At 36.1% G+C, this 16907-nt stretch overlaps 1 protein-coding gene across 5 annotated transcripts in view; it reads left to right on the forward strand.

The window, feature by feature from the left end:
* The window catches only part of LOC106080393 (homeobox protein prospero), a 237675-nt gene that overhangs the window by 51246 nt on the left and 169522 nt on the right, over nucleotides 1-16907 (forward strand). For 4 of the 5 annotated variants that reach the window (XM_059361345.1, XM_059361342.1, XM_059361346.1 and 1 more), the window contains one exon: nucleotides 7249-7297. The gene's annotated coding sequence lies outside the window, so the exon portion shown is untranslated. Of the gene's footprint in view, nucleotides 1-3233; nucleotides 3954-7248; nucleotides 7298-16907 lie in introns of those variants that run through there. The other variant, XM_059361343.1, reaches the window with a different exon arrangement.

The following is a 16907-nucleotide window of genomic DNA, read 5'->3' on the forward strand; positions in this document are numbered from 1 at the left end:
GCAATTACAAAAAAAACTTTCCTGAGCTACTCGTACTTTACAATAAGAAAAAAATTTCTTATGACTATTTAGTGAAGAATTGTGGAATGAATGAATGAGTTTGGCATAATACCGCACTTGCTGGTAAAAATAGTAGACTTATTACCATAGGTGTACTTCTTTAATATAGAAACCATCAACTACAACAAGATACTAGAATGGTTTCTAGAAATGTCACTCTTAAGATTTTTAACAAAATTTTTTGCTTGAATTTCTGAACGATAAAAATTGCCGACTTCCGATAAGCCAATTTTTCTCCAAAACATGAACTAATATGACTGTATACATTTTTTACTTTCGTAGCACATTATCAAAGTTATAAACAAACATGAGGCATAATTTCGAAAGATTTGCAAGTACTATCAAATATTGACTTTCAAACAAATGTTAAAGTCGGACAACAAATGTGCCTTCTATGGCCTGAAAAAATTTGTTAGGAGTCAATTGGCATTGAGGAATTTAGTCTAGTTGCTAATGTTTTTGGTAGGTAAATAGGCTGACCAACTTGTTTTGGTAGTTTTTTCCAACATATAAATGCCAAGTTAATTGCTGGAAAAATCGTCAGAAATAACTCAAATTTATTTTACTTCTTGTCGATTATGGTTATTCGTTAGGAATTCAGAATAAAACCATAGATATCTCTTCAAATTTTTAGGAAAAAGGGGCGTAAGTTGTGATATTGGCTGTAGGTGGAATGAGTGTTAAAGGATCTCTTCCAAATTTCGTAAATACTGGGTAGGTAGGGTTTGGTTGAAAAGAGAGTACGGATATTAATCCGCTTCACGCCACTATAGACATACACCTAAGCCAGTAATCGGCTTGTTGTGCGCTCCAAATACTAAAAAAAAACTTCGAAAACAGAAAATTTTAAGTTAGGAATTCCGTGCTAACTACAAAATCCTTAATTGTTTTCCATACTACTTCCCTTAGTTTGTTCATGTCTGTTATAGTGTCCCACCTAAGTACCGGTGCTATTAGCCGCGAAAGCCAGGCAAAGGCATTGGAAATGCTCCAACGTCTTCCCTACATGCCCCACACATGCTATCATTTACCGCACCGATTCTGCACAAATGAGCTCATAGTCCTATGTGTCCCGCTATGATACCAAAACCTATACAGACCTCCCTCCTTCTTACTTGCTTTCAGTAATAGCCTCGTCCTCTTACAATCCGGATCACCCCATAAGATATTGGGTAAGAAATGCGGCTTTTGTGCGTTCAATACCTTCAAACAGGGCTTTATGGCAGCTGCATACAAAAAAGTTCAGACCTGGTTCATAATATGTATCATCTACTATGTATACTTTGTAGGGTTGCAAATGTATAATTTGATGTGTCGCAAAAAGGTTAAAATGACCAACCTTTCGCTGAGGGATTTAACAACGAATACAGCATTCTTGGGTTGTGGCACATTTGGATTTTTCTTAAATTTTGGTAGTAAATAATTTTCATGAGTGGCGAAACTGTTTGCAACTACCCTTCATTTAACAATCCTATGGCAGCCGGTTGTACTAACCGGATTGACCCGATGGAATCCTTCATTGGCATAGGATGCTGCCTCGGTTTATCGGTTTATATGACAGTTAGGGCTGTTGTGGGCGTTATTTATGGCATGGGGTGGGGCGGTCCTTTTTAACACTTGTTTCCCAATTTTTTTATCAATTTTGGTAGTAATGAACTGCCAAATTAAGTCTTTTAAACATTTTCGTCTTCAATTTTTGTTTGTTCTTCTTTCGGCAGAGCCCGGGCAGGATTCGAACCTGGGCACACGGAGCAACAGCGAGAGCCATTGCCGTTGTCTTAGCGTTCGAAGCCATCAATACAACTTCCACCAGATGCACAAATTCATGTGTGGTACGGAAGAAGTGTAATTTGTCACAGAAAGAATGTCTGTCATTACACAAAAATACATGCATTATCATAGTATCATAGATGCGTTTTCGCTATTAATACGATTCCATTACAACTTACCAACGCACGGCCCTTAAAGCCATCACACCTAATATGGTTGAAAAGTCTTCTAACCAAAGACGAAACGCGTCTCATAGTGCTTGGTGTGTATTGCTATCTTTGCTATCCTTCATTGAGCTAGTCTCGAAATAAAAACAAACAAAAATTGTAAAATTTAATGATCTCGCCCTAACCTCCTTGAAAAACTTGAAAAATTAAAGAAAAATCGTTTTCTTTGATTTTGTTTATTTGTTTTTTTATATCTTTTTAAATATTTAAATTTTTAAAAAAAATTCTAAAATTTACCGTATTATTTAAAAAGCTTTAACCAATCAATATCTGAAATTTCATCAAAATCAAACAAGGAAATCGAGGCTCAAGCTTTAATGGGTTAATGATTGTTTTATCTACAGGCAAAGTAAAGTTGCAACGAAATCTTCCCCTAAGACAGATTTCAAGCAAATTGTATCTAAAAACAATATTTCAATATTTTTAACCAAAAGTATGCTTTGCTTTCATAAAAAAATTTTTGAGTTTTTTTTTTTAATTTATATTGCAGAACGTGATTTAGGTAAAAAAATATTTTCAGTGTTTTTTTTTTTTTCAAAACTCAATTTATACATAACTTAACACAAAAGCGAAACTTATAGTGTGATTTAAATCAAAGAATGGAAATTTTTTTTCAAAGAAACCAAAAAACAAAATGTGACACACTACGTCACTAAAAATGAATTAATTTATTTTTTTTGCGAAACTTCGGTTAAAACAAAACCTGTGAATATGAATTTGTGCTCACTTGTGATGCAAAAAATTGTGCATAGCGAAAGCGAAGAAAAAAAAACCAAACACCTCAAAACGAAACGAAACAAAGTGATAAACCATAAAACAAAAAACGAAAAAGTACTCACATTCCTACGAATGTTGTAACAAAATAAAATTCACCAAACATAAATAAAGCACACGCTGTGGCTCTTGCAAACCACCCACGCGGCCAAATGAGAATGGTTGGTGTCTACTATAGCCGGCTTATTAACAACAACAGCAATAACAAAAGCAAGACCAAGCATTTCTGCCTCACTAGTACCTTTAATCAAAAAAAAACAAAAAATACTGTTGTCGTCATCATTGCCAACATCATCATCATCATTATTACCATCATTGGCATAGCCAACAAAAACAACAACTATACTAGTACCAGAATGCACCTTCATACATGTGCTTACGCCATGAGACTGTAATACAACAACAACATCTCCACATACTCAACTTCCCACTCTCGTAGCTCTGTGAGCGAATAAGACTAGTCGTAGTACAACTGTCACTAACACTAGCACAGCCACTGCCCCCCAACAACAGCGGCAGCAAAAGCTTACGCATTGCCACAGTAAAAACAAAAACAAACAAACGAATGAAAGAATGAAAGGCTGAAAAAAAAAGATGCATATAACATTATGAGTATTTTTTTATTGTTATATGCAATTTTTCGCATCCTTTTTTTTGTGTTTTTTGTTTTCGTTTTTTACTACTGATGATGTGAAACATCAATGGTCGCAGAGAGCCAGACAACTATAAAGGAAACAAACGACAGAGAGAGAGAGTGAGAGAGAATGAACTCAAGAGCTAAAACATGAGAGTGGGCGCCAATATTTATGGCATTATGAGATATGATGAGTGTTTGTAAATGTGATTGTGTGCATGTGAATAACCTAAGGCTAGCAGCAGTTTATTACTGCCTGCTCAACATTTACTGGGCCATGTTGGTGTAGCACACGCACCACATTCGTGGTGACCATCAGTTTGTGCAGCTTCGCATGCAATGAAGAAGAACTCGGCAGTAATTTTGTACTTCTTCATATTTGGCGGCTACTACAAGCGGCATCTTTGTTCGTGTAGCCCTTCCAGATGTTCAAAGACGCTTACCTCGTGTTTCATAAGAACAGAACACAATTCGTAAAATGTTTAAGGGTAAAATATCGAAAAATGGTATTGGTGAAAAATAAAATCACAAAATAAAACAAAAACTATATAATTATAAAAACTTTGTAAACTAGAGAGACTCAAAAACAGAAAACAATAAACTTTGTTGAAAATGGGCTCAAAAGAAATATATTTCACACCTAAGCAAACAAAAAAAATTAAATTCAAAACTTTTTGAATAAAAACTATTTTTTTTAGTTATATTTTTATTTTAAGTTTTTTTTTTAATAAAACATAAAACACAAAAATGTACATAAGTGTCAGAGTAAAGGCCAAAACAGAATGAGCGCATAGAGCTTTGTTTTGGGCATTCCTTTAAAAATGCAGCTCTGCAAACAAATCCCACATAAGCAACGCGGAAGAGTTATACAATTTTTAACTTTGACGCCTAAGAACACTTCTTCACGTATGGCACCATAGAAGGACGGTCGATTTCAGTCATCGAAAATGAAAATTCTGTGGGAATTATTTGCAGAGTTGCATTTTTTGCAACGCGACGCTTAAAAACAAAGGTTTGGCCTTAAACGCCAAAACAGTATGAGCGTTTTAAGCGTTCCGTTAGAAAATGCAAAGTCATTGTGTAATAATTCAGTTCATTCGGATTAGAATTGCGCCTTGTAGGGGCTCAAGAAGCAAAATCGGGAGATTGATTTATATGGGAGCTGTATCAAGCTATTAATCGATCCAGACCATATTAGACACGTATGTTGAAGGTCATGAGAGAAGACGTTGTACAAAATTTCTTCCAAATCGAATGAGAATTGCGCGGTCTATGGGCTCAAGAAGTTATGATCCAAAATCGGTTTATATGACAGCTATATGAGATTATTAACGGTTTTGTATAATTCTTAAGACAGTTGTTGGAAGTGACACCAAAACACTACGTTCAAAATTTCAGTAAAATCTGACAAAAAAATTGCGCCCTCTAGAGGCATTAGAAGTCAAGACCCAAGATCGGTTTATATGGCAGCTATATCAATAAATGGACCGATTTGAACCATGCTTAGCGGAGTTGTTGGAAGTGATACCAAAACACCACGTGCAAAATTTCAGTCAAATCGAACGAGAATCGCGCCCTCTTGAGGCTCAAGAAGTCAAGACGCAAGATCGGTTTATATGGCAGCTATATTAAAACATGGACCCATATGGCCCATTTACAATCCCAACCGACCTACACTAATTAAAAGTATTTGTGCAAAATTTCAAGCGGGTAGCTTTACTCCTTCGAAAGTTAGCGTGCTTTCCACAGACAGACGGACGGACATGGCTAGATCGACTTAAAATGACATGAAGATCAAGAAAATATATACTTTATGGGGTCTCAGACGCCTATTTCGAGGTGTTACAAACAGAATGATGATATTAGTATACCTCCATCCTATGGTGGTGGGTATAAAAACGAATTTTTCAAAAAGTATCAATGGGATAGACATCTGTGTAGTAAAATATTAATCAATCAGCGCTCGAAATATAAAATGGATGTTTGTGTCCTTTAGTAAAAAGGACATTAAATTTAAAACTAGCATCTTTATTTTAAAGTTTTGTTTCTTTGGCTCGTTTTCATTGCTTAAATCCTACGAATAAGGAAAAATCTTAAATTTTCGCATAACTTTTTTTCCTGTGTAGCATCTAAGGCCAATATTTCGCCGTTATTTATATGGCACATGCAATGCCACCTTTCTGTAGAGGAGGGTATAAAAACCATTCTTGGCTGGCAGGCTTTACCCCAATAGCAATTCTTCAAATTTTTTAACAGATCATTGCAGTTGATACAAAATTCAATATTAGCAAGGAAATTATTGAGATTTCTATTCCTATTGGTGAAGGCGAACTCACTTAAGGGAATTTAGAACCTCAATGTATACCAATAGTGAAACTTAGGAACTGTGATCCAATATGCGACCGTGTCTCAATCGTTGCGTAATTTCAAAAAGGCAAAGCCACACAAATTCCGTTTCCTTTATGAAGTTCAAGCCCGGCACTAGACATGGATATTCGCCACTAAACTAAATTTGCCATTGGCATTCCATTAAGAAACAGAGATACTTCCCTCATATCAATAAATGCAGTCCGATTAAAGTTTAAGCTCAATCATAAGGAGCCTCCTTTTTTATGGCGCGTACGAACGGCGGGCCACATAGCAACACCACTCGGTAGAGAAGATTTAACATAGCAGCATATCTTACAAATGTAGCCAGCATTAGTAAGGGTATAACCACCGCTGATTAACTTTTTTTGATGTTCAGGTCGGGTTTTGAAACCAGGCGTTGGGCAGACATGCTAACCTCTGCGCCACGGTGGCCTCCAATTCCGGTATTCATCATATTGTATAATAATTCTTTTCTCATTTCGGCGAATACGACCTAATATTCAGTTTTCATTTTAGCAAAATATAGATTAGAATGCCTAGCTTAAATAAGTGTACGGATGCTTCTTCATCGGTATTCCTTTCTTAGAAAAACTGCCTACAGTTGGCTTAGGACAATCCATCAATATAAAGCTTAATTAGGTCTAACAACTGCAATACATAACTCGAGGTTTAATGCCACAAGGCTTGAAAATGGAACTATTTTAAATGTGTGGTTACCTCTTCGCCCTTTTTTGTCTGTTTTTTCTACGAAACTTACTGCAAATTTTAATATTGTTTTTGACTAAGGATTTCATATTCCAGATTATGCCAAGAAAACAGACATTAAAATGACAATACTGCCACTAAAACCTTCTTTTAAAAATTTTATATTAATTTCCCTTTTTCAAGTAATTCCACCAATACTACATTTTAATAACTAGAGTAAAAAAAAATTCAATAATAAATTTTTAATTAACATTTTCACTTCAGCTATATGTTTTGATATTCCGAAGCCATTTCCATAAGTATAACGAAATTTCCAAAAACGATAGCATATTTTTAGGCGCAACAAATTTTCAACATAATTATTAGGTTTTTATTATTAAGAGGCGTATCCACTAATCCATTTCAATCATCTTTTCTACACAACAAAATATCTTCTAATAAAACTTTACTTTGAAAAGGAGCTTATCTTCTTTTAAATATATTTAAGCAATTAAAATAGGGGGCGTTTTAATGGATATGTTACAAAGACATGAAACATACATACAAACATAACAACACATATAATTTAAAATAAATTTTTGTTTTATATTGATTTATAACTTTTAGTTCTTTTATATGTATATAATACAAGCTCTTAATATTAGACAAACAATACTAATCACCATGTCTTTGGTACTTTTCTCTCTTTTTATCAAAATTTCATTGCAGGTTACACCATAACGAGAAGTTATCCAATGAGAAAGCCGCTTAAATTTTGGTAAGTAAAGCAATTTATAAAAAATATATTAAAAATGTCAACAGTTAAAAAAAAAATCATAGAAATTAAAGCTTTACTATAAACTAATGTATGGTAATATAGGTAAAAAGGTATAGTTCCATCAAAAAGGCCATGCTTACATATGTGCTGGACTATGAAAATATGTTTAGACTGACTGAGGCTAGATGTGAATTTAATCTTACTTTAAAGCTCTGTCTGCAAAAAGTTTTCACAGGTTTTTTTTCAACATTTTAATTTAGCATTTCATTCTTGAGTTTTATTAGACATTACAGCAAAGTTGTTTTAATTTTGCTTTTGTAAGAGATTCCTCTTCTAAACCTTTGTTATTGTTGTACATACATGTATTCATATAATTTTTATATTTCTTATGTTAAAGTATTTCCTGATTAACTAGCCGGCTGCAGTTAACCCATGCTGGGGAATATTGAAGTCTATGAAGCGAAAACAAGATTTGAAACGAAAAGAATGAAAGCTTATGTTCAATACTATCTATATTTAAAATATCTCTCGGGATCTAAGGTGTAATCAAGGACCAAAAGTCAATCAAGGACTTCTATAATTTGTTTGATATCGGGAGGGGGCGGACCCTCCTCCTTACTCCAAAAGTACTATCCGAAAATAAAAGTGGACCGATCGCGACAATATGGGATTCAAATGAAAGATATTCTAGAGTAGAGTACGAATTTCATAATAAATGTAAAAACCCCCCTCAAAATAGGTTTGTTTAACGATCAAGACAATATTGGACTCAAATGAAAGGTATTCGGGAGTAGATTACGAATTTGGTCAGGAAGTAGGAAAAGGCTTTGTAATTTATTGATAATGGAAGGGGGCAGACCGTCCACCCCAAAACCACCACCCAAAATAAAAAGTGAACCGATTAGGACAATATGGGTATCACATGAAGAGTATGCGGGAGTAGCTAACATATCTGGCATATAAAATCATGTCGAAGTATAAGGGGTCACTCCATCCCCCCACAAAAAAGCCCCAAAATGGGCACATTAGCCAATCACGGATATATGGAACTCGGTTTGTTTGTTCCGTATGGACTGAAAAACAGCAGAACCGATAACAAAACATCACATAAAAAATTTAAGCCCAATCGGTCAATAATATCTTATATATAAAATTCAATTTGTGTTTGTTTGTTCCGTATAGACTCAAAAACGGCTGAACCGATTACCTTAACATTTTCACAGATTATGTAGGTTGGTCTGAAAGAAACGTAGGCTATATAATTTTTCGATATCGTAAGGGGAACAGACCCTCCCCCTTAAGCAAAAAACACAACCCAAAATCAAAAGTTGACCGATCGGGACAATACAGGTATCAAATAAACGATATTGGAGAGTAGAATACGAATATGGTATTCAAATTTGAGTCCCATCGGGCCGCCCCAACCCAAAAACACCCCCAAAGAGACATATTGGACGTTCATTTCAATATGGGGCTCAAATAAAAGGTATTCGCGAGTAGATTTCGAATCTGGTATACAAAATCAGGTCGAAGTGTAGGGTGTCACGCCACCCCTCAAAAACGCCATTGGACCCGTTATGACTATACGATACTTGGCTGAGCCGATTTTCTTAAAATTTTTATATATTGTGTACGTTTGTCTGGAAGGAAACATAGGCTATATAATTATACCCTACACCACCATTGTGGTACGGGGTATTACAGATTTAAGCATTTGTTGGCAACGCTAAGAAGGAGAAGAGCTAAACCCATTGATAAGCACCGATGGACTCAGAATCACTTTCTGATTTGATTTAGGCATGTCCGTCTGCCCGTCTGTGAGTCCATGTATTCTTGTAATCAAAGTGCAGGTCGTATTTGTTGTCCGATTGTCACGAAATTTTGCACATGTCACTTTCTTGGCCCAAGGACAAACGCTATTGATTTTAAAAAACATCGGTTCAGATTTAGATATAGCTCCCAGATAAATATATTTTTAAGGCTGTAGAAGCCACATTTTTCGTCCGATCTTTACAAAATTTGGCAATCGGTATTTTGATTGAGGTCTACATATGTTTGGAAAATTTCATGAAAATCGGTCCAGATTTAAATATAGCTCCCATATATATCTTTCATGCGATATGGACTTTTAAAGCTGTAGAAACCACAGTTTTAGTCCGATCTTTAAAATATTTTGCGCGAGGTGTTTTATTTTACTTCCCCATATGTGTGCAAAATTTCATGAAAATCGTTCCAGATTTAGATGTAGCTCCCATATATATGTATCGCTCGATTTACACTTAAATGGCCGTAGTAGCTACAATTTTCAACCGATCTGCACAAAATTGCACGGACTGTTTTGTTACTGATCTTAACATGTGTGAAAAATTTCATCAAAATCGGTTTAGATTTAGATATAGCTCCCATATATATCTTTCATCCGATTTGAACTATTAAGGCTGTAGACGCCACAATTTTGGTCCGATCTTTACAAAATTTAGCATGATGTGCTTTATTTGACGTCTTCATATGTGTGCAAAATCTCATAAAAATCGGTTTAGATTAAGATATAGCTTCCATGTATATCGTTCATCCGATTTGGCCTTTTAAGCCAGTAGAATCCGCAATTTCCGTCCGATTTTGCATGAGACGTTTAAATTGTCGTTCCAATACGTGCGAAAACTTTCACTAAAATCAGTCCTAATTAAGTTATAGCTCCAATGTGTATATTTCATCCGATATGGACTTTTAAGGCAGTAAATCCAAATCTTTTGTCCTAGGTAGGAAAATCTTCCTTGTATAAAAATTCAATAACGTATGATAAGATATAAAATAATAATATGGTCCATGCTCTTCCTCACAAGGGTTAATTTTAGTATGTCCACTATAGAGTCTAACTAAAGCACAGACGTGTTCTTTTGCTTTTTTCTTTCCTTATAAAAACTCATAATCCATTCTGTGACTTAGCATTCGTTCTTCACCAAGCATTAACACTCAATTCCCTTTCCCATGGAAATCTTATATAATACTTACATATTAAAAAACACAACACTTCTTCTAAGCACAAATCCTTAAACCACATACGAGGCAAGCATATCAACGGCTAGTATATCACCAGAACTTGATGTGCAAAGAAAAAAAAACTGGCAACCATTTGCAGGAACTAAAAGAGGTAAAGCAAAGTTTTATTTATGTTCATGGCTAAGTTTAATTTTGTATTAAAGCTTCAAAAAAGAAACCCTCAAGGATAAAGGATAGTTCAAATTGAATTTCATGGCAAAATTTTAGTAAAGTTTCGCAAATAATTATGCCGAAAGTGCATAATCACCATATAAGCTAAAAATCGCGAGATCCACAACAAAATTAAACGTTGTGGGCGTAAATTTTGGCCGAGCGGAGATCCCAAAGTTTCGGTCCCTTAGCTCTTGGACAAAATTTTAAGTATCCAACTTCTACTCTGCACACGAATACCTTTTATTCGACTCTTTTATGGTTTCGATCGGTCTGCATTTTTTTTATTTTGGTGATACCTTTGGTGTAAGAGGGCGGGTCCATAAAAAGGCAAACAAACATACAAACACAAATATATATAATAGACTTATTCCTTGATCTCGACGAACAGCACCTCTTCGCAAGCAAGCCTTGTTATCGCCGAGGTGTGCTGTGGTTTAGGGGTTCCACTGGATAGTTGAAAGGTGCGGTAGAAGGGATAGACAAGGGTAGTTTACTAGTGGTTTCCGAATCTGGCCTCTGACTAAAATTCTAGCTGCGTGAATTGCCTTGAAATGGCTCAAAATTTGAGTGATCATTAATCTGGCTTTTTTCCTAAAACCGGTTTTCGAACTTTCCGAAAAATTCACTTTTTTAAAAACAGGTTTAAAATTTTGAGATTTAAAAAAACTCGGTTAAACTGGTTATTTTTCTATGAATGTAAACCCTTTTAAAATTTGAAAAATAAACCTTAGATGAAGACAAAACTCAACCAGCATATCCCTTTCTCAGTTTCTGAGACAATATTGGTTTAGATTATGGTGAAAAAGGATATTAATCCGCTCCATGCCACATGGACATACACCTAAGCCAGTAATCGGCTTGTTGTGAGCTCTAAAACCAAAAAAGTAACATCGATAAAGAAATTTTTAAGTTAGGAATTCCGTGCTGCTTACAAAATCCTTAGTTGGTCTCTATGCCTCTCTCCTAAGTTGGGGAGTGGTACGGTGGCATTGTGTCCCCACCTAAGTACTGATGTCTTTTAGCCGCGAAAGCCGGGCAATGACATAGGAAATGCTCCAACGTCTCATCATCTTCTACACAAGCCCTACACATGCTATCACTTGCCGCACCGATTTTGCATAAGTGAGCTCGTAGTCCTATGTGTCCCGTTATGATACCAAAAGCTATACTGACCTCCTACGTACTTCCTTTCAGTAATAGCCTTGTCCTTTCACGATCCGGAGAGGATTTTCTTCACCCCATAGGATTTTCTCCGTCCTACCGTCTGTTTCGCTGTCCCATAGTGTTACATGCATTCGTCACCCACGCCCTTAACTCGGACTGCGTCGACCCGCACCGTATTGCGAATGCTACCGAGAACATCAGAAAAATCTTTTAAGTGGAGGTTAGTTGCTCCTAAGGCTGGCGACATTTGTAAGGTACTCTTTTGGTATGGCTGCCATATAAAAACCTTTCCCCAAAGCGGTGCCGCACTGCGGTAGGCCTTTCGAATTCGGTTATAGACCGATTTCAACCATACTCAGCACAGTTGTTGGAAGTCATAATAAAACACCACACGTTATCCAGCGGAGAGTCTCAGTGGGAAGTCGGGCGGCACCGGCTCTTGCACAAATACTGAGTGCCTTTGATGCTCGATATAACAAGGATAATAATTGGCGCCTTTAAATAACCAGCCAACATTTTCCCATGGCAAGCGGTACTTTGGACAGGAACGAGCTTGACGAGGTTCGCCACCTTCACATGAAAATGTGGCTACAACAACAACAACAACTCCTGTTCCTCGGGACACTTGGCATTACAGTTCCATTTATTTTAACCTTCAAGCAATCAAAATTTTTTCTCGAGTGTATCTTGAAACTGCTAACATAACGACCATACTATTGTCATTGAAAAGCAATGTATCTTTGGCTACATGTGTTTGTATATGTTTCCCTGAGAGTCACTGGCTTTTTATCGTCTCATATGTTAAAGGAAACGGAAATTTCTACAAGTATTGCCAACAAAGTATGCAAAAAAATACCCCGAGAGACAGAAATGCGAGAAGAACAGAAAAAAACGAACGAACGAACAGCAACATCAACTGAACGATAAAAAAAGAAACACCAAGCAGAAAATAAGGACTACAAGTAGTTGTAATTATTTTCAGCTTAAATGACAAAATGCAAGGAAATAAGTCTTAAGCATTTTTTCCCATGAGCAAGCAAGTGGTTTGGCTTCTAAGAGGTTTTTGCAAGGGGTTTGGGGATATGGCTGATGTTGGTATAAATATTCCCACGCTAAGCATTAGAAGGATACGAAGAAAGCAGCTATTGTGAACATTGCTAGGATATGTCAAGGGATAAAGGACAGTAAGAGGCAGGTTGTGAAAGTTTTGCGTGTTAGAAAAATTTGCCTTTAAAAAAAAAAATTTGCTTGAAACCAATGAAATGGTGACTACAAGGAAATTCCGTCCGTCTGTCCGTACGTCTGTCTGTCCGTCCATCCGTTCGTTTGTCTGTCTGTCCGTCCGTCCGCCTGTCTGTCCATCCGTCCTTCCGTCCGTCGGTCTGTCTGTCGAAAGCACGCTAACTTTCGAAGGAGTAAAGCTAGCTGCTTGAAATTTTGCACAAATACTTTTTATTAGTGTAGTTCGGTTGGGATTGTAAATGGGCCATATCGGCCCATGTTTTGATAAAGCTGGCATATAAACCGATCATGGGTCTTGACTTCTTAAGTCTCTAGAGGGCGCCATTCTTATCCGACTTGAATGAATTATTGAATAAAGTAGTTTGCTATGATATCCAACAACTGTGCCAAGTTTGGTTCAAATCGGTCAATAACCTGATATAGCTGCCATATAAACCGATCTTGGGTCTTGACTTCTCAAGCCTTTAGAGTGCGTAATTCTGATCCGATTGGAATGAAATTTTGCACGATGTGTTTTGTTATTATATCCAACAACTTTGTCAAGTAAGGTTCAAATCGGTAAATAACCTGATATAGCTGTCATATAAACCGATCTTGGGTCTTGACTTCTTGAGCTTCCTGAGGGCGCAATTACCATCCGATTTGGCTGAAATTTTGCATGGCGTATTTTATACTTACTTTCAACAACTGTGTCAAATAAGGTTCAAATCGGTTCATAACCTGATATAGCTGCCATATAAAACGATCTGGTATCTTGACTTCTTGAGCCTCTAGAGGTCGCAATTATTATCCAATTTGCCTGAAATATATCTGAAACATATCTTCTCATGACCATCAACATACGTGTTTATTATGGTCTGAATCGGTCTATAGCCTGATACAGCTATCCCATATAAATCGATCTCCCTATTTTACTTCTTGAGCCCCCTAACGGCGCAATTCTTATTCGAATTGGCTGACATTTTCCACAGGTCTCCTACATATAATTTAATTGTGGTCCAAATCGGACCATATTTTGATATCGCTCTAATAGCAGAGCAAATCTTTTCTTATATCCTGTTTTGCCTAAGAAGAGATGCCGGGAAAAGAACTCGACAAATGCGATCCATGGTGTAGGGTATATTAGATTCAGCCCGGCCGAACTTAGCACGCTTTTACTTGTTATAGTACTATTATAGTCAAAGTTATAGACTTTTGGCCAACATTTTTCGATACTGGACCGCTGTGTACCGTTCGTTTTTGACCATACACATTTGATCTTCAAAAACTTTGATAGCTTCCTTTCTATATCATGATATTTAAATTTTTTTTCAAATGAAAACATCTGGAAAAAAAACTTAGCAAAGCGGAAAATTTTTATATATTTTCTCAAGTTTTGTCCTTTCCACATAGTTGCCAACATTAGGCAGGAGAAATCCTTTGAACAAACCATGCGGCAATATCCTTTTGCACAATAACAAAAAAAGTGTTATTTTATTTGTTGAAGCAAACAAGGCAAGTGTGTGTCGTTATCCTTAGAGCTCTTATATGCACTTCGTTGCTACTTTGCCGGTTCTTTTTGTGTAAGTTTCTATTAACTCCTACTAAGGGCCAGCAAGGACTTTTTCTATACTACCACGGACTTGGCGAAACAATTTGGTTTTTATTAACATCTACAAACGTAAACATTAATCTACATTTTAATACTGAAAGTAATAGGGAATTACGAAGGACCAAACCAAACTTTAAACAAAAAAAAAAAATAGTGTAGTTATTTTGTGTACATAACCACCCTAATACATGTGCTATGTTCTCATATACTAATCTAGTCATTTCGTTTGTTACTCCTCGAAATATTAGTCTAAGACCCATAAAGTATATATATTCTTTATCTTCATGACATGTTAAGACGAACTAGCAATGTCCGTCCGTCTGTCCGTCCGTCTGTACGTCCGTTCTTCCGCCCGCCGATCGTCCGTCTGTCTGTCGAAAGCTCGCTAACTTTCAAAGGAGTAAAGCTAGTCACTTGAAACTTTGCACAAATACTTCTCATTAGTGTAGGTCGGTTGGGATTGTAAATAGGCTATATCGGCCCACGTTTTGATATAGCTGCCATATAAACCGATCTGGGATGTTGACTTCTTGAGCCGCCAGAGGCCACAATTCTTATCCGATTTGGCTGAAATTTTACATGAGGTGTTTTATTATGACTTCCAACAACTGTGCCGAGTAAGGTTTAAATCGGTCTATAACCTGATATAGCTGTCATATAAACCGATCTGGGGTCTTGACTTCTTGAGCCACTAGAGGGCGCCATTCTTATCCGACTTGAATGAATTTTTGCATGAGGTGTTTTATTTTGAGTTGCAACATCTGTGCCGAGTATGGTTTAAATCGTTCCATAACCTAATATAGCTGCCATATGAACCGATCTGGGGTCTTGACTTCTTGAGCCACTAGAGGACGCAATTACTATCCGACTTGGCTGAAATTTTTCATGAGGTGTTTTGTTATGACTTTCAACAACTGTATTAAGTAAGGTTCAAATCGGTCCATAACCTGATATAGCTGCCATATAAACGGATCTAGGGTTTTGATTTCTTGAGCCTCTAGAGAACGCAATTATTATCCGATTTGGCTGAAATTTTGCATGAGGTGCTTTGTTATGACTTTCAACAAGTGTGCTATGAATAGTTCAAATCGGTCTATAACCTGATATAGCTTCCATATAAACCGATCTGGGGTCTTGACTTCTTGAGACACTAGAGGGCGCAATTCTCACTAGATTTGACTGAAATTTTACACAATGACTTCTACTATGGTCTCCAATATTCAGTTCAATTATGGTCCGAAATGAACCATAACTTGATATTGTTCAAATAACATAGCAATTATTTTATTTTTTCCTTTATTTGCCTAAAAAGAGCTATCGTAGCAAGAGCTCGACAAATGCGATCCATGGTGGAAGGTATATAAGATTCGGCCCGGCCGAACTTAGCACGCTTTTACTAGTTTGTATTAAAGAAAGAGTACAAACGAAAAGCAATTTTTGATTATTAAACTTTTTTTTATTTATTTCAATTTTAATTTTTTTTTTGATACATATATACCTGCCAGCATCCATCCTAATATACAATTTTTTTTATTTTCCTGCTTATGTTGTAAGTATGCAGTATATTACTCATTATGTTGGTTCTTTAAGTAAGTGCACCTAAGGCCACTTGTGAAAAATGCAAATTAAAGTTGACTTACAGACTCATATAGACGTTAATATGGTCTCCTACTGTCAGAGTCTTTTATTATTTTTTGCTCTCTTGTAGACTCATAGCCACATATGTATGTATATTAAGCTCCACCACCACCACTACTAGCAAAATAAAATAATTTATGTTGTTGCATTATTTTTTGTTTTTTTTTTGCTTTCTTGTGAAAAAAACTTAGGCAAACTTGCAGGACCAATTTCTCCTCTTACTTCTTAGCAACACATGTTGGAATTACATTTTGCTTTGCTGGCTACAAGAATTGCATCCTTTTGTTCAAACAAGGGGTTTATGAAACTTTGTTTTTGTTTTTTGTGTTCTTCTCCAAAGTTCTAGAGTTAATTTCTAAGTTGTAGATATTGCATTTCCTAGCTAAGGACATGGGAAACATGTATGCATGCCATTACCCATGTATGAGTGTGAGTGTGAATGTGGGTATTTTAATAAGAAACGAGTGCCTGCTACAACTTTAAGGAAGCGTGTTAAATACTAGATGCTATATAAGTTGCTGGAAATGTTGTTGTTTTCACGTGTACTTTTAAATTAAATTTCTTTTTTTTTCATTCATTGGCATCCTTGTGCTGAGAAAAGTTTTGTTTGCAAGTTTTTGCCATTGGTTAGAGGGGTTTGTTGCAGTTACGTACTAAAGGAACAAAATTGAATAAAGTTGCAAACATGTTTTAATTAATTTCATCTTTAGTTTCTAAGAGAATATTTTGGGAGAATGGAATATTAGAAGAAGGTCCTATGCA

Source organism: Stomoxys calcitrans, chromosome 2 (genome assembly GCF_963082655.1).
Source record: "Stomoxys calcitrans chromosome 2, idStoCalc2.1, whole genome shotgun sequence".
Classification (NCBI taxonomy): domain Eukaryota; kingdom Metazoa; phylum Arthropoda; class Insecta; order Diptera; family Muscidae; genus Stomoxys; species Stomoxys calcitrans.